Raw genomic sequence first — 25,062 nt, 5'->3', positions numbered from 1 at the left:
TCCAAGCATTATTAATTTATTATCAATAATTAATTTAAATATATTAAAAACCTACATTACCCTCTATAATTATTTCATCCAAATACAACCTTGCAAACTTGGAATCAACTTAGAAAAACTTCATATACCTTGCAAACTATTTTTTGACCTCCTTTCACCCTGAGAACCAACTTCTATTAAACTATGGCATATATGAGTATATGACACTTCTTAAGAATTAGGCTCTGTCTAATTCTAGAAGGTAGAAGGTGAAAGTAGTTCATAGAAGATTAGAACTAACCAAAAACTTTACATTAAAAAGATTTAGATATTGAGAGATTTTTCTTGATTTCTTCTATGTAAAAGAAGCCAAGAGATCATCTAGAAACATAAAGATGAGAAGTGGAGAAAGTGGTGGATGTAAAATGTAGAAAGAAAACCAACTTGGGTTGGTCGAGTGTTTAACTCACTCGCCTGCTTAAGCAAGTGCCAGAGGTTCGAATCTCGCATTGTGTATGCAGCAACTCATTGGTCAGCGGTAGACCCTTAAATGGAGCTCAGATCCGCGACGGATTAATTCTTGAGCTGTCGGGCTGGGGGATGCCATGAGAAACAAAAAAAAAATGTAGAAAGGAGATTATGGTTTTTCCTATTATGGATAATCCCATTACGGATCATTTAGACAACTCATATAAATAGTTACTGGCTCTTAACACCATTTCAGTACCAGAAATGTGTGTTAAAAATTTTTGCTGTTATAGTGTCAGATACAAATCGCAACCAATCGCAACTTGCATTTAACATTTTATTTTGTTTTTTATTTTCTTTTGTTTATGAAAATAACCAAACGCAGGCTGCGTTTAGCGGTGTCACATTTTCCCATTTTTTTTCCTTTTGGTACTAGCCCAAACGCAGCTTGCATTTTTCAAATGGGCAATATTTAATTTTCTTTTGAAACCCACAAACGCAGCTTGCATTTTGTTTAGTGTCAGAAACTTTTTCTTGAAGGCCTCAAAACGCAGGTTGCGTTTTCTATAAGAAACAATATTTTAATCGAGAGCCATGTCTATAAATACGAAATGCAATTTCATCCTTCTTCACTTCTACTCCTATTCCTCTTTCTTGCATATATGTCATAGTTGAGTTTTTTTGGGCAATTAGTTGTGTCAAAAAAGTCGGATTATGTGAAGAGGTTATGGAATGTATTGCAAATTTGTGAGTATATTATAACGGTGAGATTATACCAAACACAAACGAATGAGTAAGTTTTGTTTGTAAATGCCCGTTTTTATTTGTTATTCCATGGACCATGAGTTTTGTAGAGTTGTAAAATGGTCTTTGTGATAAAATACAAAGTCACATTTCGAAAAGGGTGAGCAACATTTTATACAGGATTCCTGTACAAGTATTTGGTGAGCTGATACAGTTTCAAATAATGTCCATCACCGACGACATAAGTATGCAGCAGATGTTCTGTATTTATCAACAAATCCGATTTCACGTGCCGATGACAGAGCTGTACGTTGAGTTCGAACAACATACGGGGCTGGATGCGGTTGGCGAGGAGGTCAATGTTGATGAACTCGGGGATATAGATTGGGAAGAAGATAACAACAACAGTGAAGAGGAGTTTGAAGCCAACTATGAAGTCGATGGCAAAAATGATGACGGAGACCTGGCAGGCAATTAAGCAGTGCAAAATGAAGCAGATGCGATTGTAAGCCAGCACCCCTTTGGTGTTCCGTCTTTTAATGCGGACTCCGGATCTCGAAGCCATGCATGCCCCGGATTTTTTTGAGTATGCGAATATGGGTATGTTATGATTATTAATTAAAGTTATCACTACCATTTATTTTATTTTCCTTGTCCGACTGATGGTGGTTCGCATGTCGTAGTGAAGGCAACATTGCAGCGGAAGATGGTGAGTTTAGTGTTGGAATAGAATTTGGTTCTAGAGAGTCGGTGATATCTGCAATCAAAAGCTACACTATCTCTAGAGGAGTTGATTACACTGTGTATGAGTCTAAGCCGCAGACATTCTATGCAAAATGCAAGGGTTATGGTGTAGGGTGCGATTGGCTTATCCGAGCTAGCTTGATTCAAAAGAAAGCTTGTTGGGAGATTAGGAAAAACAGTGGCAAACACACGTGCACCATGGGGACGATTTCACAAGATCATGCCATGTTGGACTCAGACACAATTGCAGATGCTATTAGGCCGTTGGTTGAAGCAAACCTGTCGATAATGGTGAAGTCTATTATTGCAGAAGTTCAATCCAGGTTCAACTACATTGTAAGTTACTGCAAGGCTTGGTTGGCAAAGTAGAAATTTGTCGCAAAAGTTTTCGGTGATTGGGAAGTTTCTTACCAGACTCTGCCAGTATGGTTGAAAGCAATGACTGCGAAGATGTCAAGGTCTCGTGTTTAAATAAAAATGCTCTCCGTTTACCGTGAGAGTGAGAAGGTTCAAGGTGTAAGAGTTCTCCATCGCATTTTTTGGAGCTTCTATCCGTGTATTGTAGCATTCAGACACTGCAAGCCATTGGTACAGGTTGATGGCACACACCTATACGAAAAATATAGAGGTGCACTTCTAGTTGCGGTTGCACAAGATGGGAACCAAAACATTATGCCTATTGCAGTCGAGGGTGAGATGGCAGATGCGTGGGAGTTTTTCCTAACCAATTTGCGGAGATATGTTTACCATTGATGGCATGTGCATTATTTCTGACCGCCATAACTCCATCGATGCAGCAATAGCTTGCAGTAACGGTGCATGGTCACCACCAAGAGCGTGGCACATGTTCTGCATTAGGCACATTGAGTCTAACTTCTTAAGGAGGTTCAAGGCTCTGTATTTTCATAAACTCGTGGTTAACACAAGTATTTGAATTCGCTGTTATTGTCCTATTCATAGTAATTTTGTGGGATCTGCTTATGATTACATAGCCTGTTATTCTAGGACGGAACATGAGTACAACAAAAACTACCAAAGGCTTAAAGAGTGGGGTGAGGCATACACTCAATGGTGCGATGAGATCGGTGTTCGAAGATGGGTGTTGGCATTCGATTGGGTTATCGTTGGGGACATATGACGACAAACTTGGTAGAGTGCATAAATTCTGTCCTGAAGGGTGCACGCAACCTTCCAGTGACTGCCTTTATTAGGTCGCGTGGCACATGTTCTGCATTAGGCACATTGAGTCTAACTTCTTAAGGAGGTTCAAGGCTCTGTATTTTCATAAACTCGTGGTTAACACAAGTATTTGAATTCGCTGTTATTGTCCTATTCATAGTAATTTTGTGGGATCTGCTTATGATTACATAGCCTGTTATTCTAGGACGGAACATGAGTACAACAAAAACTACCAAAGGCTTAAAGAGTGGGGTGAGGCATACACTCAATGGTGCGATGAGATCGGTGTTCGAAGATGGGTGTTGGCATTCGATTGGGTTATCGTTGGGGACATATGACGACAAACTTGGTAGAGTGCATAAATTTTGTCCTGAAGGGGGCACGCAACCTTCCTGTGACTGCCTTGGTCCGGTCAACTTTCTATCGGCTGAATGAGTTGTTCACTCGGAAGAGCACCGAGGCTCATGAGCGTCTCCACAACGGATTTACGTATTCAAAATTTGCTACCAAAAGAGTTGAAGAAAGTTTTCGACGTGCAGGAAACATTGTCGTCAATCGGTTTGACAGGCGCAATGAGATGTTTGACGTTTGCGAAATACAAGATGGTTCTATTTACACTGTTAACCTTGTGCAACGATACTGTGATTGTGGCCATTTCCAGGTCGAGCGACTCCCATGTCGCCACGTTCTTGCATGTTGCGTTAACCAACGTCTTGATTGGCAATTATATGTGCATGAAGTGTACAAGATGTCTGAAATTTGCAAGGTGTACAGAGGCGAATTTGTTCCGATGGGTGACCCATCTACGTGGGCTAGATATGAAGGAGTGAAGGTGATCGCCAATTGGACATTGAGGCGTGCGACAAAAGGAAGACCGAAGTCAACCTGCTACTTGAATGAGATGGATTCGCGGGATATGCGTGGTCTTCGCCGGTGTACTATATGTGGACGGGAGGGACATAGCCTAGCCGATGTCCTCAGCGTGCAGGTAGACCTTCGTATATATCTATTTAGTCGGCGCCAACAACAACAACAACAACAACAATAATAACAACGATAAACAATACCGTCGCACAAGTGGAATACTAACATCGACGAGCTCGTCGCGGGGAATAGGCGCCAGGAATGGCATACGCTCCCACGCCCAAACAAAAAGTAGAATGACTGGCCCATCCATCTCTTTATAGTTGTATCGTGATGCACGACACATCGATCTATATAGATGTGCCAGACTGGCTGCCCCCCAATTGTATAGTGGAATCCGGTGGAAATCTCGAAGTAGAGGCAAAAATTTTGAGTTCAATGAAGTGGTAGACTTATCTGAAAATACAATCGTTCCGAGCACCTAAAAAATGTGAGCCCAGACGTACCGTTCAATGGACTCCTGCGTGTCAGAAGGTTCGGTGTCTCGGCACCGTCGGACCCATGCAAGATTTACCTTACCCAAGACGTGATCGTACGGACCGGACTCTCAACTAAAATAAACGAAGCAGTTCTCCACCAAAAACTGGTGACTGTTGTCCGTTCTACCCATGACGGGCTCCCAATTACTTGGGAGGTCAAGTATGTGTCACGTCTTTCAGCGTCACAGTCACTTTGCCGACTAGAAGGTGAAACGTGTGGGTTTTCAGCCTCTATCGTTCCATCAAGGCACTCAGGAATGCAGAATGGCCTCTCATTTTACCCACTCACGAAACATGTTGAAACCCAGTAAAAACTAGTGCCACTGTAACTATATCTTTAAAGATCTCCGGTGGATCAAAATTGTGGCCAAAACTATGGAAGAAACAAAGAAAGATTTGTTACATATATACATAAATGGGGAGTTCTTTGGTGGCCAAGAATATAGTGACCAAGAATGACCAAATTTTGATTGACTTGTATAAAAAGGATAAGTGACGACAGTAATAATTGTGAATGATTCTATTAGGTGTGTGAGTGCTATATGTACTGCAGGGTATATTTGTAATTACATTTTTAAAAAAGTGCTCCATGTATATGGCTTTATATGTAATTGGACAAAAACAAACATCAAACAATTGCTATTTTTTTTAAATTAATCTAATATAAGGTGTTATCTAATTCTTTTGACAAAATGTTTTCTCAAATAATTATTAAAGTTTTTTTCAAAAAAATTTATTATTTAATTAGACAAAATGTATTTCAAAAATAAAAATTCCATTAAAGTGATGAGAGTAGTTTTAATGGTTACGTACATAATTACTATTTACTATTAATTGAAAAATATTAGCTAAGTATTTATATTATATATTTTAAATTACGAAATAGATAAATATAAAATATGCGTAGACAATTATTTATTAAATATACCACATGTTGTTATAAAATTATTTTATAATTATTTACGTTATTTTATCAAATTATGCTACTATTCTTATTAAAGAAATGTTAAGGGAATATTAAAATTTATTTTTTTTAGCTATCATTTAACCATAGACTCAATTTATTTAGTCTAATTTTTTTATTCTAGTAATCCAACAACATATTTTATCTCATATTTTTAAATATTAATACCAAAAATAATAAATTTTGATAATCCTCTAGTATTCCTCTTTTTATTATTTTATTTTAAAAATATGAATTATATAAGAGTATAAATTTATAAAGTGTCTAAATTTTATAAGAAAATATTATTATTTTGAATAAAAATAACTATTAAACAATATTGTTGATATTACCATAGTTATTATTATTTTTGTTCTTGGTATTATTGATATTATTATTGTTATTATTAAAAAAGAAATTTTTGGAGATTGTTAATCTTTAGTTCTTTTGGCCATTTTTTGGTCAATATAAATACTAAATTATATTTAATAAATAAATTTTATTAATTTATGTGTTTAAACTCTGAAAAATTTGGATGCAAGTGATAATAATTCATGTGTGCAAAATTTTGGTAAATATAGGTGCAAATTATACGTTTATTGTGTATAAAATCTCTGTAAATACGAGTACAAATTATTATCGGTTAAGTGCTGACAAAAAATAATAATAATTGTTGATCATGTAGCATTGTTCTTATTAAAAATATTCATAATAATTTTTTTAATAAGATTTACTTGTTCGCTTTATCAATCCATATTAAATCTGATTTCCATAAATCATAAATTCATAATGTCATACTTTCAAGAATTGACTTAATTAAATAAACTAGTTAAAAATTATTCATACGGGATTGTCTTAAAATTAAATGCATTGTTAATTTTTTTTTTTGTCCTCTCAATATTTATATAAGTGTGGTCCTTGTACAAGATTTTAAAGAAATAAATATAATATAAAACCTGCAAAACTACCACAATTTGTGAAGTAAATTTGTTAATTTTTATGCCTTTTTAAGATTTTAATTTATTATTTTTTATTTAACTAAAAATTCTTAATTTTTTAATTAGTCTATCCATAATTATGCATATTATTTGTTAATTCCAAAACTATAAGTTTTAAAATTAAAGAAGATGAGTGCTACACATACAAGTCATTTTTGTTTACAAGTCTTACAAGTTGGGCCTAACACGCTCGTTACAGAAGTTGGGCCTAACACGCGCGTGTGTGAATATAAATGACTTGTATGATTTGTATGGAAAAGCGTTCTCTCTTTGCCTTCGATATCCTTCTGTTTTTTTCGATTTTCATGATTTCTGAAATCAAGCTTTGAAATTGTTTTGAAGATGATGGAACTTCAGAAATACACCCGAATGATTACAAAAATACACCCAAACGATTATAGAAATACATCCAAAAGATTACAGAAATACACCAAAACAGTTACAGAAATAAACCAAACGATTATAGAAATACACCCAAAGGATTTAAGAAATACACCCAATATAGGGAGAGACAGTATATTTCTTCTTGAAATTAATACACCCAAAGAATTATAGAAATACACCCAAAGGATTACAAAAATACACCCAAAGAATTTAAGAAATACATCCAAAATTCGTTGAAGTACACCTTATGCATAATTCAGAACTCTTTCTCTTTTTCCTCCTCATCTTCTGCTGCTGCTTCTTCTTCTTCAAAAACGATTTCAGAGCTTGATGTCAAAAAACAATGGAAACCGAGAATAACGAAGAAAGAAAACAAAGAGAAAAGCACGTAAATGAAGAAGAAGAACAGGAAGAGGAAGAAGAACGTGTAGCAAGAAGAAGAAGAAGAAGAAAGAGAAGGCAAGAAACGTACCTTGAATAATGTTTCTTCGTTTTTTCTGGTGATTTTGATGAAGGAGAAAGAGAAAACGAAAAGAGGAGAAGAAATTTCAATAAAAAAAGAGGGAAGAAGAGAAGAAAAAGAGACACAGAGAAAGAAGAAGAAGAAGAAGAAGAGGAAGAGGAAGAGGAAGCACGGAGAAAGAAGAAGAAGAAAAAGAGGCAAAAAAAAAAAACGTGAAACGGCGTGTTTATAAATGACTTGTATGACTTGTATGGAAAATCACTTGTATGCGAAAAATTACTCATTAAAGAATAAATGGACACTGACAAGCATAAAACGTAAAAGTAAAAAACAAAAAAAATTACTCGTATTTTCTTAGAATATCCATGTAAAATTATGAAAAATATATTTTAATTCTAGTTGTGTATAAAATATTTTTGTATTTATGTTGTCAGAGAGATCTAAAATTTTTAATATGAAGAGAATTAAGCTATAAACCTATCACATAATAAAAAATAACACATATAAAATTATTAAATTATATAATATTTTTTATTTTCTTAGACATATATTTCATATGTAAGTATAGTTCTTTAAAATTTGAGGGGTGGATGAAGTCATTATTGCCCCTGCATGTTACAATAAAAGATGAAAAAAGCTTAACAATTAATAAAAACTGAAATTCAAATTTTGTATTTAATTTTGAACAAAAAAAAGTGTTTCTACAAACATATAATTTTAAACCATAAATTTATTTTCGAAAAAAGTAACCTATATATAACCGTCTAAAGTGGCACGTCAGCATAAATTTTATATATTTTAGATTTTATGGTAACAAATAATTATAATAAAGAAATTTTATAAATCTAACCAGATTTATATAGTATAATTCGAAAAATATTAAGACGTAACAATAGCAAAAATATTATTTAACTTTTAAATATCCCTCCAGCACTTAACCGATAATAATTTATACTCATATTTACAGAAATTTTATACACAATAAGCATATAATTTGCACCTATGTTTATCAAAATTTTACACACATAAATCATTACCATTTGCATTCAAATTTTTCAGAGTTTAAATACATAAATTAATAAAATTTATCTATTAAAGATAATTTAATATTTATATTGACCAAAAGATGGCCAAAAGAACTAAAGATTAATATTCTCCAAAAATTTCTCTTTTAATAATAACAACAATAATATCAATAATACCAAGAACAAAAATAATAATAACTATAGTAATATCAACAATACTGTTTAATAGTTATTTTTATTCAAAATAATAATATTTTCTTATAAAATTTAGACACTTTATAAATTTATACTCTCATATTATTCATAGATCACCCGTCAAAACTTAGCCATTCTTTGAGTCAGATTTATTTTTGTGGACTTTGAACCAAGTCCAAAAAAAATTAAAAAAAATAAATTATTCATTAAACTAATAAATTTTATTGCTTCATCTATTTCAACTATTTTATTTTGTCGAAAAAATAAAAAGGTTTAATTTCTTTTATTTTGTCTAAAATTTTAATTCTACTTTTGGTCATTATTTAGCCATCAATGTTTAAAAATATGAGATAAAATATGTTGTTGGATTACTAGATTAAAAAAATTAGACTAAAAGAATTGAGTCTATGATTAAATGATAGCTAAAAGAATAAATTTTAATGATCCCTTAACATTTCTCTAATAAAAATAGTAGCATAGTTTAATAAAATAACGTGAATAATTATAGAACAATTTCATAACAACATGTGGTATATTTAATAAAAAATTGTTTACGCATATTTTATATTTATCTATTTTGTAATTTAAAATATATAATACAAATATTTAGCTAATATTTTTTAATTAATAGTAAATAGTAATTATGTACGTAATCATTAAAACTACTCTCATCACTTTAATGAAATTTTTATTTTCGAAATACATTTTGTCTAATTAAATAATAAATTTTTTTGAAAAAAAAAATAACTTTAATAATTTGAAAAAACATTTTGTCAAGAAGAATTAGATAACACCTTATATTAGATTAACTTTAAAAAAAAATAGCAATTGTTTGATGTTTGTTTTTGTCCAATTACATATAAAGCCCATATACATGGAGTACTTTTTTAAAAATATAATTACAAATGTACCCTGCAGTACATATAACACTCACACATCTAATAAAATCATTTATAATTATTATTGTCGCCACTTACTCTTTTTATACAAATCAGTCAAAACTTGATCATTTTTAACTACTATATTCTTGGCCACAAAAAAATCCCATATATATATATATATATATTCACTTATAATAATTCATTATCATCATTATAGGGGGAACGTGGCTTGTAACCCTTTAATACATATAACCATTCCCTTAATCATGAAACGTGACTTTAATGCAATATGTATATATCCAACCTTGACACCTAACGCAACTTTAACCACCACAAATCACTATTATCCTTAATCTTCTTCATTTCTTCTCATTCATGACCGAAACCATAAGAAAATGAAAGAAAGGCCGTGAGAGAAAGAGATTGAGAAATCATGGAACCTCTGAACTTCTGGCTTCGATTTTTTGCGATCCGTAATTCTAATAAAAAATCTAATTCGGTAAAAGTGTTTGTATCTTCCTTCTCTACACGTTAGCGTCACTTTTGATCGGTGAAAGTTGACGGTGATGTAGCTTTCTTACCCCTTGAATTCGGCCAATTAGAATTTTAGGAGGCATAGACGATTTCTGACGTTTTCTTCTTCAGCAGTTCGGTCAAAAATTTCTCGAAAATTTTTATTGACTTTGATTTCGTACGGTAGGAGATTTATTTCAAAATTAACTTTTAATTTACGAATGCCATTGAAGTTTAGTGAGTAACTGTAAATAATTCATAAATGTCTCGTTTGATTAACTGATGAAAAATGATAAAATTGAGATTGTTGGTGATTAATCTGGCGTTATTTATTAATTTGAATATGCTCAGTTGATTATTAAAAATTTGTTGTATGAGTAATTGTTGAATTGAGTTTGGGTTATGGCCGTGATTATGACTAGTTTCGTTATTGTGAGTGATTAATTGGTGAGATTGATTTTGGTTTGATTTGTTGGTATTGAATTAAAATTTGAAAATAATTTATGATATTGGAATTAGTTTGAGTTATTGGAAACGCTTTGAAAAAAAAAAAGGTTGAGAATAGTTCGATTGGGACCCGAAAAGGGTGGTGAAGTCCAATTTTAAGTAAAAATATACGAAAAGTAATTTTATTTTTAAAATATGATTTATAAGCTGATTTTGAGAAATTATTGATTTGATTTATTAATAATTATTGGTTTCACTCAATAACATAAGATTTGAAAGATTTAAAAGGTCTGAATTTTATTAAAATAGAAAGTGGCTTAGCTTTAAAGAAAACGTTTTAATTACTGAAAAATATTTAATTTCAATTTATTACAGAAAGTCTTATTTTCAGCTTGATTTATTAAGAAAGTATAAGGTTTTACATTCAGTTTTTTTGAGAATATATTTTGTTTCAAGTTATTATTTGAGTTCGGTTTGTTAAAAGAAAGAAGGAAAGAGGAAAGAGAACACGGCACATGTGATTATGAAATGAATAAAAGGTCACAAAAGGGTGACAAAAAGTAACTAGTTAAGGTGTCGATGTGAGAATGTTAAGCCGTGGGATTTATGTGTGAATGATTGTGCGAGGATGCCCGTGTGTATGGAATGGCTTCCAGGAGAAAGTGGCACATACTTCAGCTGGAGAATTAGTGCCTGCAAGTACTTGCAGAGGTCATGTTCGACATACTTCACCTGGAGAATCAGCGCCTGCAAGAAGTAGAAACTTGCAAAAGTTATGCCGCTGGAATGCCTTATCTGACTTGCGAGTCGGATTTCGTCGGGTGCGGGTCGAAACCGACAAATGAGCTCATTACATGCGATAAGACTAGACATGCATCATCATTGTTTGCACATTTGTATTTGATTGTGTTTGCTTATCTTGTCTCTCTGTGATTGTGCTGTTTGTCTTATTACTATTTGTTTGTGTGTTGATCTGTTTTCTGTACTATTAGTTTGTGTATTGAGGTGACTGAGAACTGAGGTTGTGATTGAGATTTGTCTTAAGTTCGGAAATTTAAAGAAGGTAATTAATTATATAAAATAATAGTAAAAATTATTTTCAAAAGGTTTGATAAAAATATAATTTTATTGAGTAAAGTTAATTATTTACATTTTATTTCATTACTCTTACGACATTCCCATTCCCTACTAAGAACGCGTGGTTTGTTCTCACCCCAAAATCTTCCACCCTTTCAGTGACACAGGTTCGAAGACTGAGTTTGAAACTGCGGGCGATTATTAGTCTTATTTGGGTTAAGTTTATGTGTTGAGTCGCTTTCCTAGAATTCCCTCGCCTTTGTTAGTTAAGATTTCATTTTATACAGAGGGATAGGAGTTATATCTAAATTCCTTTTGATTTCTTTTGTACAATATTTATTATTATTAATAATTATGTGATTGTTATTACTTGGTGCTCTTTAATGATTGGGTTTGATTAATAAAAAAAAATACAAGTTTTCGGCTTTTTCTTAAAAATTGAAATGCGAAATCGAACTAAAGGCTCAGTATTAAATAGTAAATACGGAAAACAGGTCAGTAACGCCTCACTTTTTGTACGATCATGACGTGCTGAAAGTTAGAGTATTACAAAAGCCACAAGGGGAGAAACACAAGTTATTTGCACAATACCAAGAAGGGCAAAGAAAAGATGTGGAGCAAGCATTTGGAGTGTTGCAAGCACGCTTTGCAATTATACGTGGTTCATCTCGCTTTTGGGAAAAGAAGAAACTTGCCAACATAATGAGAGCTTGTATTATATTACATAATATGATTGTTGAGGATGAAAGAGACACTTTTGCAGGAAATTTTGCTCAAGACTTAGAGTATGACGATGTCGAAAATGGCTTAACACAACCTCACTTGGGAGAGAAAGATTTTGCACCATACCATCAATTTCTCCAAAGAAACGCCCAACGTCAAAATAGGCAGCATCATAAACAATTGAAAGAGGACTTGATTGAACACATATGGCAATTTCACAATGCTTGTCGTCAACTATAGAGCTTAATTTTTCTTTTCTTTGTATTAAGTAATTTTACAAATTAGTGTAATCCCAAATTATATATTGTGTATTATTGTTACATATGAATTTTTTAATATTAATATCTTTTAATAGTGAATTATTTTTAAATTTATAAATCTAAATAATATTATTGACAAAAAATAATTACATTAATTTTAAGTATTTTAATTAATTAATTAAGTGGGACCACAACAGGGACTAAAGTTAGATCCTTCTAATGGAGAAGAGAGAGATACTTTGAATTCCTATTTACTGTTTATGACGCAAAAGCTAATGTGGAGTTATTTTTTATGACAGCTGGGTCATAAATAGGGATTGGGATGAGTTCTCTACTGGGTTTAACTTTTTCTAACATGTGGAGAACCTACCGTTGGAGCATAGAGAGATGGAGTCCCTGCACATAGTTTAAGAAGAGAGAGTCCCCATTCAGAGGAACTCATATTAACTAATAATAACTTGCCACTCGACAATTTTTACACCTTACAAAATAATTTTTGGTTGGGTTGGTTATTTTTATTTTTAAAATTTAAAATGCTAATCACATTATTAAAATTAGCCGTTGCAAAACTAGCCGTTGCAAAGTTAGCCGTTGGAAACTAGCCGTTACTATGTTACCGATGTTATTAATAAATTAATATCTTATTACTCTATATATACCACTTAAATACACTTCTATTCTCACACTTTCTTCTACTCTTCTTCATCTTCTTCCAAGTTTACGAAATCAAAGTTCTACTGATATTATTTTTTGTTCGAAAAAATGGATCCAAACCAACTCAATTCTTTTTTCAATTATTTACAAAACTTTTCTCAAACTCCAAATACCCAACAATCTCAAACCTCAAACTCTCAAGTTACAAATTAAAACTTCATACTACCAAATACATTTCAAAATCCAAATCCACAAAATCTTCCTAATTTCAATTTTCAAACTCCTTATAATAATCAATTTCCTATATTCCAACCACAAAATCAAAATTCACAAACACCACATTTTTTATTTTCATCCATCTTTAACCCCTCTATCGGAAATGTTACTCCAATATTCTTGCTGTTTCCAACTCAATTCAGTGCATCAAGACATAACTCATCTGGTGTTGGTGGCTCTTCTAACCCATCCTCTCAGACTCCGATACAACCTAGTCCCAATTCGCAATATTCAGATTTTGCTAACCCTCATGGATTAGATGCTATCGATCTCAATGATGATGATATTGAAGATCGGAGGCAATATAGTATTCAATACTGGTATTGAAAAGAGGATGAGATGCTGATCAGTGCATGGTTAAATGTTTCAACTGACCCTATTGTTGGTACCGATCAAAAGGGAGAAATATTTTAAAGTCGAATTCACAACTACTGTGTAGAATTTTGCTCTGACAGGACAAGGGGGGTAGTTGCATGTAAGAAATGATGGTATAAAATCAACAAGGCTATTGCACAATTTGCTGGTTGCTATGATCAAGCTTGTTAAAACATAAAGAGTGGTGCGAATGCTGATGATATAAGGGAGTTGGCCTATAAATTTTATTCCACAAATTATGGTCAAAATTCACTTTTGGGAGGTATTGGAACGTGCTTCGTTTAAAGCAAAAATGGAGAAGCCAACTACCTCACAGAGTGGAGGCTCAAAAAGAACCAAGGTTAGTGCAACTGGAGTATACTCATCCTCATCAAACCCAGATACACCGTTGGCAGACGAACCCGGTGTGGAATCTCCCGTTCGCCCACAAGGATAAAAGAAGAGCAAGCGAAAAGGTAAGGAAAAAGCACAAATGTCTGAAGATATTAACGAAAAGAAATCATCGGTTGTTAAAAAACTATCTCTCATGGAAGATATTAAGAATGTTAGAGAAAAGGAACTAATGGATAGGGAAAAAGAAAGAGATGAGGATAGGGCACAAAAAGCAAAGATTATGGCAATGAAGGAGAAAGAGTTACAAATTCAAGCGGCAATGAAAGAACAAGAATTACAAACTCAAGCGGCAATGAAACAAGCGGCAATGAAATAACAAGAATTACAAACTCAAGCGGCAATGAAAGAACAAGAATTACAAACTCAGATGTATATTAAAGAAATGGAGATAAATGCAAAAGAAAGGGAAACGGAAAGGATGGCTAAGGAAAGGGAAATGGATATGCAAATACTTAATGCTGAAACGTCTACAATGAGTGAAAACGACGAGCTCTTCATGAGATTGCATGCGAGAAAATAATCGCGAAGTGGTTTACTTAATAGTTCCTTGTATTCGTAGAGTTACATAGTATGTTCTTATTTTTATTGCGTATTACTGGTATGCGATGTAGTCTGTTTTATTCATTTCTGATGTAACTTTTCAAATTATTGTGCTGTTATTGTTCATGAAAATGACCGTTAAGTAGCCGTTGCAAAACTAGTTGTTAAGTAGTCATTACAAAACTATTCGTTAAGTAGCCGTTGTAAAACTAGCTGTTGAGAAGTAGGTACTTGTTGCAGACATACTTATAAATATCAACTATTAATGACTCTGCAACTCCATTTCAACTCTTGTTTCTCACCTCGAAAGAGTATTAAAAATTACATTTCAAGATATAGCTAGAAATTTTGATGATATGTTTAATGAGGCTTTGTATGGCAAAAGAAGAAGGCAAGATAACAGACTCATAGATAATTGGATCGATGAGTGTTTATTCAAAGATTCAGAAGAACAAGATATCGATAGAAGCTCTATCCCAACTCCTCGTAGATGGATCAACAGAGATCGAGAAGCAGGACATGATTGCCTTTTCCAAGATTACTTTGCAGATGAACCGGTGTATAATGCTGACATTTTCCGACGGATATTTCAAATGAGAAGACATGTGTTCCTTCGGATAGTAGATGCTCTCTCAAACGTCTATCCATATTTTCAACAGATGGTTGATGCAACTGGAAGAAGAGGCTTGTCACCACTCCAAAAATGCACTGTTGCGATACGGATGTTAGCATATGGCGTAGCAGCTGATGCTGTTGATGATTATGTGCGCATAGGCGAGAGCACTACAATTGAATTCTTGGAAAAATTTGTTGATGGTGTCATTTCAGTGTTCGAAGATGAATACTTGCGAAAACCAAATCCAAATGATGTATGATGCCTGGTACGAATGGCGGAGTGTTGTGGCTTTCCTAGCATGATGGTTAGCATTGACTGCATGCATTGGCAACGGAGAAATTGTCCAAAGACGTGGAAAGATATGTACATGAGTGGTTATCGTGGGGTTGCAACCATAGTACTTGAGGTTGTAGCATCTTCAGACCTTTGGATATGACATGCGTTCTTTGGAGTTTCTGGTACAAATAACGATATCAATGTCTTAGATCGTTCTCCAGTGTTCGATGATATTCTAAATGACCGTGCTCTGGAGGTAAATTATACTATTGATGGTAATAATTATACTATTTAGCAGATGGTATTTATCCTGAATGGGCCACATTTGTCAAATCAATCTCAAAGCCACAATGGGAGAAACGCAAGTTATTTGCACAATACCAAAAGGGCAAAGAAAAGATGTGGAGCGAGCATTCGGAGTGTTGCAAGTACGCTTTGCAATTATACGTGGTCCAGATCGCTTTTGGGAAAAGAAGAAGCTTGCCAACATAATGAGAGCTTGTATTATATTACATAATATGATTGTTGAGGATGTAAGAGACACTTATGCGAAAAATTTTGCTCAAGGCTTAGAGTATGACGATGTCGAAAATGGCTTATCACAACCTCAGTTGGCAGAGAAAGATTTTGTACTATACCATCAATTTCACCAAAGAAATGCCCAACTTCGAAATAGGTAGCAGCATGCCAGCATAGACAATTGAAAGAGGACTTGATTGAATACATATGGCACTTTCACATTGCTTGTCGTCAACTATAAACCTTAATTATGATTTTCTTTGTATTAAGTAAATTTATAAATTAGTGTTATCCCAAATTATATATTGTGTATTATTGTTACATATGAATTTTTTAATAATTAATATCTTTTAATAGTGAATTATTTTTAAATTTATAAATTTAAATAATATTATTGAAAAAATAATTACATTAATTTTAAGTATTTTAATTAATTAATTAAGTGGGACCACAACAAAGACTAAAGTTAGTTTTTTCTAATGGAAAAGTGAGAGATGCTTTGAGTTCCTATTTACTGTTTATGACGCAAAAGTTGATGTGGAGTTATTTTTTATGACAGATGGACCATAAATAGCGATTGTGATGAGTTTTTTACTAGTGATGGTCTTAGATCACCTCCAATGGCTAGGTTCCCATTCAACTTTTTCTAACATGTGGGAGAACCTACCGTTGGACTATAGAGAGATGGAGTCCCTGTACATAGTTTAAGAAGAGAGAGTCCCCATTCAAAGGGACTCATATTAACCAATAATAACTTGCCAAAAACTTGCCACTTGGCAAGTTATTATAAAAATAAATAATTATATAAAATCTGAAATAATTAAATAATTATATTAAATAATTATATCTCTATTTAATTAATATTTTATATAAAGTATTTAAATATTAATTAATTATATTAAATAATTACATTAAAAAATAAATTTAAATTTTTACACTTAACAAAAGAATTTTTGGTTGGGTTGGTTATTTTTATTTTTAAAATTTAAAATGCTAACCACATTATTAAAATTAGTCGTTGCAAACTAGCCGATGCAAAATTAGTCGTTACTATGTTACCGTTATTATTAATAAATTAATATCTTATTACTCTATATATATGACTTACATACACTTCTATTCTCACACTTTCTTCTACTCTTCTTCATCTTCTTCCAAGTTTACGAAATCAAAGTTCTATTGATATTATTTTTTGTTCAAAAAAATGGATCCAAACCAACTCAACTCTTTTTTCAATTATTTACAAAACTTTTCTCAAACTCCAAATATCCAACAATCTCAAATCTCAAACTCTCAGGTTCCAAATTAAAACTTCACACTACTAAATACATTTCAAAATCCAAATTCACAAAATCTTTCTAATTTCAATTTTCAAACTCCTTATAATAATCAATTTTCTATATTCCAACCATAAAATCAAAATTCACAAACACCACATTTTCTATTTTTATCCATATTTAACCCCTCTATCGAAAATGTTACTCCAACATCTTTGCTGTTTCCAACTCAATTCATTGCATCAAGACATAACTCATCTGGTGTTGGTGGCTCTTCTAACACATCCTCTCAGACTCCGATACAACCTAGTCCGAATTCGCAATATTCAGATTTTGCCAACCCTTGTAGATTAGATGCTATCGACCTCAATGATGATGATATTGAAGATCAGAGGCAAGATAGTATTCAACACTGGCATTGAAAAGAGAATGAGATACTGATCAGTGCATGGTTAAATGTTTCAACTGACCCTATTGTTGGTGCCAATCAAAAGGGGAAAATATTTTGGAGTCGAATTCACAGCTACTGTGTAGAATTTTGCTCCGACATGACAAGGGGAATAGTTGCATGTAAGAAACGATGGTATAAGATCAACAAGGCTGTTGCACAATTTGCTGGTTACTACGATCAAGCTAGTCGAAATATAAGGAGTGGTTCGAATGCTAATGATATAAAGGAGTTGGTCTATAAACTTTATTCCACAAATTATGGTAAAAAATTCACTGTTGAGAGGCATTGGAACATGCTTCGTTTGGAGAAAAAATAGAGAAGCCAACTACCTACATAGAGTGGAGGCTCAAAGAGAACCAAGATTATTACAACTGGGCATACTCATCCTCATCAAACCCAGATACACCATTGGTAGACGAACCCGGTGTGCATTCTACCGTTTGCCCACAAGGATAAAAGAAGAGCAAGCGAAAAGGTAAGAGAAAAGTACAAATGTCTGAAGATCTTAGCGAAAAGAAATCATCGGTTGTTAAAAAACTATCTCTCATAGAAGATTCTAAGAATGTTAAAGAAAAAAATAATGGATAGGAAAAAAGAATGAGAAGAGCAGGGGGCACATAAAGTAAAGATTATAGCAATGAAGGAGAAGGAGTTATAAATTCAAGGGGCAATGAAAGAACAAGAATTACAAACTCAGAGGTATAGTAAAGAAATGGAGATAAATGCAAAAGAAAGGGAAATGGAAAGGATGGCTAAGGAAAGGGAAAGGAAAATGGATATGCAAATACTTAATGCTGACACGTCTACAATGAGTGAAAACGACGAGCTCTTCATGAGATTGCATGTGAGAAAATAATCGCGAAGTGGTTTACTTAATAGTTCCTTGTATTCGTAGATTTACGTAGTATGTTCTTATTTTTATTGCGTATTACTGGTATGCGATGTAGTCTATTTTTTTCATTTCTGATGTAACTTTTCAAATTATTGTGCCGTTATTGTTCATGAAAGTGACCGTTATGTAGCCGTTGCAAAACTATCCCTTAAGTAACCATTGTAAAATTAGCTGTTGAGAAGTAGGTACTTGTTGCAGACACAGTTATAAATACCAACTATTAATGACTCTGCAACTCCATTTCAACTCTTGTTTCTCGCCTCGAAAGAGTACTAAAAATTACATTTCAAGATATGGCCAGAAATTTTAATGATATGTTTAATGAGGCTTTGTATGGCAAAAGAAGACGGCAAGATAACACACTCATAGATAATGGGATCGATGAGTGTTTATTCGAAGATTCAGAAGAAGAAGATATCGATAGAAGCTTTATCCCAACTCCTTGTAGATGGATCAACAGAGATCGAGAAGCAGGACATGATCGCCTTTTCCAAGATTACTTTGTAGATGAACCGGTGTATAATGCTAATATTTTTCGACGGAGATTTCGAATGAGAAGACATGTGTTCCTTCGGATAGTGGACGCTCTCTCAAACGTCTATCCGTATTTCCAACAGAGGGTTGATGCAACTGGAAGAAGAAACTTGTCACCACTCCAAAAATGCACCGCTGCTATACGGATGTTAGCATATGGCGTAGCAGCTGATGCTGTTGATGATTATGTGCGCATAGGCGAGAGCACCACAATTGAATGCTTGAAAAAATTTGTTGAAGGTGTCATTTCTGTGTTCGAGGATGAATACTTGCGAAAACCAAATCAAAATGATATACGACGACTGCTACAAATGGTGGAGGGTCGTGGCTTTCCTGGCATGTTGGGTAGCATTGACTGCATGCATTGGCAATGAAAAAATTGTCCAAAGGCGTGGAAAGGTATGTACATGAGTGGTTATCGTGGATTTGCGACCATAGTACTTGAGGTTGTAGCATCTTCAGACCTTTGGATATGGCATGCATTCTTTGGAGTTTCTGGTTTAAATAACGATATCAATGTGTTAGATCGTTCTCCAGTTTTCGTTGATATTCTAAATGACCGTGCTCCGGAGGTAAATAATTATACTATTAATGGTAATAATTATACTATGGGATACTATTTAGCAGATGGTATTTATCTTGAATGGGCCACATTTGTTAAATCAATCTCAAAGCCACAAGGGGAGAAACACAAGTTATTTGCACAATTCCAAAAAGGGCAAAGAAAAGATGTGGAGCGAGCATTTGGAGTGTTGCAAGCACGCTTTGTAATTATACGTGGTCTAGCTCGCTTTTGGGAAAAGAAGAAGCTTGCCAACATAATGAGAGCTTGTATTATATTACATAATATGATTGTTGAGGATGAAAGAGACACTCATGCAGGAAATTTTGCTCAAGGTTTAGAGTATGACGATGTCGAAAATGGCTTATCACAACCTCAGTTGGGAGAGGAAGATTTTGCACCATACCATCAATTTCTCTAAAGAAATGCCCAACTTTGAAATAGGCAGCAGCATAGACAATTGAAAGAGGACTTGATTGAACACATATGACACTTTCACAATGCTTGTCGTCAACTATAGAGCTTAATTATGGTTTTCTTTGTATTAAGTAAATTTACAAATTAGTGTAAACCCGAATTATATATTGTGTATTATTATTACGTATGAATTTTTTTAATATTAATTTCTTTTAATAGTGAATTATTTTTAAATTTATAAATTTAAATAATATTATTGAAAAAAATAATTACATTAATTTTAAGTATTTTAATTAATTAATTAAGTGAGACCACAATAGGAACTAAAGTTAGTTCCTTCTAATGGAGAAGAGAGAGATGCTTTGAGTTTCCATTTACTATTCATGACACAAAAGCTGATGTAGAGTTATTTTTTATGACAGGTGGGCCATAAATAGAGATTGGGATGAGTTTCCTACTAGAGATGGTCTTAGAGCACCTCCAACGGCTGGGTTCCCATTCAACTTTTTCTGACATGTGGGGAACTTACCGTTGGAGCATAGAGAGATGGAGTCCCTGCAAATAGTTTAAGAAGAGAGTGTCCCCATTCGGAGGGACTCATATTAACCAAAATAACTTGCCACTTGGCAAGTTATTATAAAAATAAATAATTATATAAAATTTGAAATAATTAAATAATTATATTAAATAATTATATTTCTATTTAATTATTAATTTATATTAATTATTTAAATAATAATTAATTAAATAATTAAATCATAATTAATTTATTAATAATTATAATAAATTAAAAAATAAATTTAAATTTTTACACTTAACAAAAGAATTTTTGGTTGGGTTGGTTATTTTTATTTTTAAAATTTAAAATGCTAACCACATTATTAAAATTAAACGTTGCAAAACTAGCCGTTGCAAAATTAGCCGTTCGAAATTAGCCGTTACTATGTTACCGTTATTATTAATAAATTAATATCTTATTACTCTATATATACCACTTACATACACTTCTATTCTCACAATTTCTTCTACTCTTCTTCATTTTCTTCCAAGTTTACGAAATCAAAGTTCTGCTATATTATTTTTTGTTCGAAAAAATGGATCCAAACCAACTCAACTCTTTTTTCAATTATTTACAAAACTTTTCTCAAACTCCAAATATCCAACAATCTCAAATCTCAAACTCTCAGGTTCCAAATTAAAACTTCACACTACTAAATACATTTCAAAATCCAAATTCACAAAATCTTTCTAATTTCAATTTTCAAACTCCTCATAATAATCAATTTCCTATATTCCAACCACAAAATCAAAATTCACAAACACCACATTTTTTATTTTCAACCATTTTAACCCCTCTATCGGAAATGTTACTCCAACATCTTTGCTGTTTCCAACTCAATTCAGTGCATCAAGATATAACTCATCTGGTGTTGGTGGCTCTTCTAACCCATCTTCTCAGACTCCGATACAACCTAGTCCGAATTCGCAATATTCAGATTTTGCCAACCCTCGTGGATTATATTCTATCGACCTCAATGATGATGATATTGAAGATCGGAGGCAAGATAGTATTCAACACTGGCATTGAAAAGAGAATGAGATGCTGATCAGTGCATAGTTAAATGTTTCAACTGACCCTATTGTTGGTGCCAATCTAAAGGGGAAAATATTTTGGAGTCGAATTCACAGCTACTGTGTAGAATTTTGCTCCGACATGACAAGGGGAATAGTTGCATGTAAGAAACGATGGTATAAGATCAACAAGGCTGTTGTACAATTTGCTGGTTGCTACGATCAAGCTAGTCGAAACATAAGGAGTGGTTCGAATGCTAATGATATAAAGGAGTTGGCCTATAAACTGTATTCCACAAATTATGGTCAAATATTCACTTTTGAGAGGCATTGGAACATGCTTCGTTTGGAGAAAAAATGGAAAAGCCAACTACCTACACAGAGTGGAGGCTCAAAGAGAACCAAGGTTATTGCAACTAGAGCATTCTCATCCTCATCAAACCCAGATACACCGTTGGCAGACGAAGCCGGTGTGGATTCTCCCGTTCGCCCACAAGGCCAAAAGAAGAGCAAGCAAAAAGGTAAGGAAAAAGCACAAATGTCTGAAGATTTTAGTGAAAAGAAATCATCGGTTGTTAAAAAGCTATTTCTCATGGAAGATATTAAGAATGTTAGAGAAAAAGAACTAATGGATAGGGAAAAAGAAAGAGAAGAGGAGGGGGCACCTAAAGCAAAGATTATGGCAATGAAGGAGAAGGAGTTACAAATTCAAGCGGCAATGAAAGAACAAGAATTACAAACTCAAGCGGCAATTAAAGAATAAGAATTACAAACTCAGAGGTATATTAAAGAAGTGGAGATAAATACAAAAGAAAGGAAAATGGAAAGGATGGCTAAGGAAAGGGAAAGGAAAATGGATATGCAAATACTTAATGCTGACACGTCTACAATGAGTGAAAACGATGAGCTTTTCATGAGATTGCATGTGAAAAAATAATCACGAAGTGGTTTACTTAATAGTTCTTTGTATTCGTAGAGTTACGTAGTATGTTCTTATTTTTATTGCGTATTACTGGTATATGATGTAGTCTATTTTATTCATTTCTGATGTAACTTTTCAAATTATTGTGCCGTTATTATTCATGAAAGTGACCGTTAAGTAGCCGTTGTAAAACTAGCCGTTGAGAAGTAGGTACTTGTTGCAAACACACTTATAAATATCAACTATTAATGACTCTACAAACTCCATTTCAACTCTTGTTTCTCACCTTGAAAGAGTACTAAAAATTACATTTCAAGATATGGCTATAAATTTTGATGATATGTTTAATGAGACTTTGTATGGCAAAAGAAGACGGCAAGATAACACTCATAGATAATTAGATCGATAAGTGTTTATTCGAAGATTCAGAAGAAGAAGATATCAATAGAAGCTCTATCCCAACTCCTCGTAGATGGATCAACAGAGATCGAGAAGCAGGACATGATCGCCTTTTCCAAGATTACTTTGCAGATGAACCGGTGTATAATGCTGACATTTTTCGACCGAGACTTCGAATGAGAAGACATGTGTTCCTTCGGATAGTAGATGCTCTCTCAAACGTCTATCCGTATTTTCAACAGAGGGTTGATGCAACTGGAAGAAGAGGCTTGTCACCACTCCAAAAATGCACCGCTGCGATACGGATGTTAGCATATGACGTAGCAGCTAATGCTGTTGATGATTATGTGCGCATAAGCGAGAACACTACAATTGAATGCTTGAAAAAATTTGTTGAAGGTGTCATTTTGGTGTTCGAGGGTGAATACTTGCGAAAACCAAATCCAAATGATGTACGACGCCTGCTACTAATGGCGGAGAGTCATGGCTTTCCTAGCATGTTGGGTAGCATTGACTGCATGCATTGGCAATGGAAAAATTGTCCAAAGGCGTGGAAAGGTACTGTACATGAGTGGTTATCGTGGTGTTGCAACCATAATACTTGAGGTTGTAGCATCTTCAGACCTTTGGATATGGATGCATTCTTTGGAGTTTCTGGTTCAAATAAAAATATCAATGTGTTAGATCGTTCTTCCGTTTTTGATGATATTCTAAATGACCGTGTTTCGGAGGTAAATTATACTAGAGTAAAGTATCGTTTTTATCCCCAACATTTTGGGTAAGTCCTATTTGTGTCCCTAACGTTTAAATCGTCCTATTTGTATCCTTAACGTTTATTAAAGTGATTCAATATTATCCTACTATCAATTATACTAACAAATCAGATTATATTTTTCAATTATTCTCACTTGGATGTATTATTCTCAATTAGGTCTCACTTGGATGTGTTCGACTTTAATATTATACCCACTATTTGTATTTAGATTCAATTATGTCCCTAGAAAAGTGAATTATGTAAATGTTGTAGGAATTAGTTTCAACATTTGATAAGCTATTTTTCGGAGTAGATCATCGATTCTATCCCAGACATTTGTATTCTAACTTCAAGAAGAGATCTTTAAAACTCAAACTAAAGCGCTCATGATGTGTAATTGATAGCAGGATAACATTGAATCACTTTTACAAACGTTAGGGATACAAATAGGACGATTTAAACGTTAGGGCACAAATAGGATTTACCCCAAACGTTGGGGACAAAAACGTCACTTTACTCATTATACTATTAATGGTAATAATTATACTATGGGATACTATTTAGCAGATGGGATTTATCCTGAATGGGTCACATTTGTCAAATCAATCTCAAAGCCACAAGGGGAGAAACACAAGTTATTTGCACAATACCAAAAAGGGCAAAGAAAAGATGTGGAGCGATCATTTGGAGTGTTGCAAGCACGCTTTGTAATTATACGTGGTCCAGCTCACTTTTGGAAAAAGAAGAAGCTTGCCAACATAATGAGAGTTTGTATTATATTACATAATATGATTGTTGAGGATGAAAGAAACACTTATGCAGAAAATTTTGCTCAAGACTTAGAGTATGACGATGTCGAAAATGACTTATCACAACCTCAGTTGGGAGAGGAAGATTTTGCACCATACCATCAATTTCTCCAAAGAAATGCCCAACTTTGAAATAGACAGCAGCATAGACAATTGAAAAAGGACTTGATTGAACACATATGGCACTTTCACAATGCTTGTCGTCAACTATAGAGCTTAATTATGGTTTTCTTTGTATTAAGTAATTTTACAAATTAGTGTAATCCTTAATTATATATTTTGTATTATTGTTATATATGAAATTTTTAATATTAATATATTTTAATAGTGAATTATTTTTAAATTTATAAATTAAAATAATATTATTAAAAAAAATAATTACATTAATTTTAAGTATT

The 25,062-nt window shown here is 33.3% G+C and overlaps 3 pseudogenes; all 3 read left to right on the top strand.

Annotated features, from left to right (window-relative positions):
- LOC107620223 lies at positions 15,021 to 16,236 on the top strand (annotated as a pseudogene).
- LOC107620222 lies at positions 18,989 to 20,212 on the top strand (annotated as a pseudogene).
- LOC107620220 lies at positions 21,923 to 24,796 on the top strand (annotated as a pseudogene).

This window comes from Arachis ipaensis, chromosome B10 (genome assembly GCF_000816755.2).
Source record: "Arachis ipaensis cultivar K30076 chromosome B10, Araip1.1, whole genome shotgun sequence".
Classification (NCBI taxonomy): domain Eukaryota; kingdom Viridiplantae; phylum Streptophyta; class Magnoliopsida; order Fabales; family Fabaceae; genus Arachis; species Arachis ipaensis.
This window is presented reverse-complemented; position numbering and strand designations above follow the sequence as displayed.